The sequence below is a fragment of the Bactrocera tryoni genome, chromosome 1 (genome assembly GCF_016617805.1).
Source record: "Bactrocera tryoni isolate S06 chromosome 1, CSIRO_BtryS06_freeze2, whole genome shotgun sequence".
Lineage (NCBI taxonomy): Eukaryota > Metazoa > Arthropoda > Insecta > Diptera > Tephritidae > Bactrocera > Bactrocera tryoni.
The window spans coordinates 46,233,088-46,236,337 of record NC_052499.1 but is presented as its reverse complement, the minus strand read 5'-3'; the positions used below and the strand labels follow the sequence as shown (position 1 = coordinate 46,236,337).

The 3,250-nt window shown below is 35.9% G+C and overlaps 1 pseudogene; it reads left to right on the top strand.

Annotated features, from left to right (window-relative positions):
- Positions 1-723: 723 nt before the first annotated feature.
- Positions 724-2,985, top strand: LOC120769964 (annotated as a pseudogene).
- The last annotated feature ends 265 nt before the right edge of the window (positions 2,986-3,250 follow it).

Genomic DNA, 3,250 nt, shown 5'->3' with positions numbered 1-3,250 from the left:
ATTCAAACGATGCCAGTAAGATTAGTCAGAGATTGGCGATTTTCAAGTACCAATTTCTTTAATTTATTGACGACGTGACCATCAGCCGTCTTGGACGTGGTTCGTCGTCAAAGCGTTTTCAGCCCTCTTTGAATAATTTGTTGCAATCAAACACACTTGCTCGCGACAAAAAACTTTTACCGAAGGACTTTTCTAAAATTCTGAACATTTCAGCATCAGAAGTTTGATTCCGTACACACAATTTATTAGAACTTCTTTGCTGAATAATTTTACTGACAGTTATTCCAACCAATAAAAAAATTTCGACGAATGAGTTTTTGTGCGAAATTTAAGTTGAAAAGTCTTACTATTTTTTGCCCCCTTTGGGTTTTTGGTTTAAAGTTTAAGTAAAGACAATAAAGTAGAACAGTCCAACTATATACATGTGTAATATAGCTGCCTTCGATTCGCAGAAGGAAAGTGTTGAATCGAGCGCACATGCTGGTATATAACAAATATAAAATATACTGAATAGGCTCGAAAATGAGTTATAACACCCTAAGGAGATATCAACTGATTAAATTAGTTGGTGCTTTTAAATGAAAATTCTGGAAAGGTGAGTGAAACCCAAGCATTATACTCTGAGAAACGGCGAATCAACATTCACATTTCCCAATGTTGTTGAAAAAAAAAAAAATATTAATATGTACATTGTACATACATACATATGTACTTTTGGGAATTATGTGCAGTATACACATATAACAAACAATAATTAAATTATTTAATATCATTTTTGCAGAGCCTTTAAATGTCACAGACTCATACCTCAGCATGGCAAATGATAATGAAACGCAAACCAAATACTTCATCTACACATCACAGTGTCGAATTCCCTATGTGGATCCTTTTCGGCGAGGGTGTGTCAGAATTCTTTAACCCAAAAGATTTTAAATACTCCAATTGTACAAACGACGAATCATTCATAACAATCAAATCAAATCTGCTAAATGCACGACGATACCTTCTGCACATGAATATGGAGGCAATAGAAAGAGCCGTTAAGCCGTTAAATGCTAGCGCTAGCGATGTGCGCTGTTGCTATCAGCAAATAGTCAGACCTGAAAGCGGTGGAAAGACTGACAACAATTATAAGTAAGTGATTTTCTATTTCTGCAAATGCTTTACTGTAATTTTATGTCCTAAAAGGAGTTAAAAACTGTCGGAAAAGATAATATTAATAGAAAGCTTATATATTCGAAACTATCTTCGTACTTGACATTTCCAGAAACTTCCGAATATCAAAATATATTATAAATTGCATATGTACATATATTAAAATTCGGTGATAAAATAACTGTAAACATTTTGCAGGCTTTTAAATTGCGTCATATTCCATCAGAACTTTATCGTGCCTCACCACATCGAGTACATAATTACAGAGTGTTACGTTGATAAGGAATCCAAGATAACTATACAAAAGGACGCATTTTCTTTTATACAGACAGGCAAAGAAGTTCAGCGGAAAAATATCACCGGATCTGCAAGTAAAAACCAATCGGCGGTACTGGATGCAATTAAGCCAAGCGTTTTGTTGTTTGGCATTGACGCTTTGTCGCGCATAAACCTGCGACGCACTATGCCACTGACATTCAAGTACCTGCAAAGTAACCAATGGTTTGAGTTGCAGGGTTATAATAAAGTAAGTTTGCTTCTAAAATTGATATTTTTTTGAAAGCGTCAATCATCAAAATTATATTTTTTATATTTATGATGTAGGTCGGCGATAATACATTCCCTAATTTAATGCCGCTGCTCACATCATACAATTCAGCGACGGCGGAGAAAAAATGCTTGCCCCAGACTGTAGGTGGACTTAACAAGCCAGTTTGTAACTTTATTTGGAACGATTTTAAGCGATTTGGTTATAAAACCGCCTACGCAGAGGACACAAGTTCAATGAGCACTTTCAATTATTTAAAGGAGGGATTTGATCAGCCACCGACCGATTATTATCTACGCCCCATGACATTAGCCATTGAAAAGGAGCTAAAAGTGGCCGAAAAAGATGAACTTCCATATTGTGTTGGCCGCAAACACTATGCCGAATACATCTATGATTATGTTTTACAATTTGCGAACGCCTTTGCAGGGGAACCACTCTTCGGATTGTTCTGGTCGAATTCATTTAGTCACAACTATTTCGACACCGAAGCAACAATGGATGTGAAGGTATTGGAATATCTGGAAAAATTGAAAAGTGATGGTATTCTAGATCGTTCGATTGTGATATTACTTTCGGATCATGGTATGCGTTGGGGTGAATTACTGGAGTTAAAATCAGGATTCTTGGAAGAACGATTACCTACAATGTTTATATCGATACCGTCGTGGTATCAAAACAAATATCCGGATTTTATGAAAAACCTACAAATAAATCAGCGGCGTTTAACGACACCCTATGACATTTATGCAACCATGAAACATATACTTGAGGTGGCTGAACCGGAAAAAGAATTTCCTTATCTTAATGACTCCATACATGGTGTAAGCATTTTTCGTGAAATACCAGAGGATCGTACCTGTGATAATGCCGGCATTCCCGAGCATTGGTGCGTTTGTGTACCATATGAAAATTTGCCCACAAGTGATGAAGTTGCGAAGAATGTTACGGCACTAGTGTTAGACGAAATGAATCAATATCTGGTTAATAAAAATATTAGCGGCAAATGTGCCGAATTGAAATTAGAAACGATCAACAATGTTGAAATGAAAATGATCAAAATACCGAATGAGTCCACATTTCGTATAAGTTTCGAAGCGAATCCGGAAAAAGCGAGATTTCAGGCTACGGTCGTTTATAATATAACAACAAATACAATCAAAACAGACGTGGAAGATATCTCGCGTCTGGATTCGTATGCAAAAACTTCCAACTGCGTTGATTTGAAAGAGGAGAAGAAGTATTGTGTTTGCAGGCGGCTGGCCGATCGAAATGTAGTGTAGCATCTGAGCGGTAGAATCCCGATTAGCCGGATCAGATAAAACTAGGGGAATTCCGTATAATCGAAAATCCGGATAATCGATTTCAAAGCAAATCAAATAACATTTAATTTATAATAAAGTTTTATTATGTAATAAGTTTTACAAGTGTAGTTTAGATAATATGTACGATATATAAAAACCGAGCTATAACGATAAATAATGTGTTGCATATTGCCTATGTAATTTAAAATTTTGGTTGGAAATAACTTGTTATTGGTCTTTGACG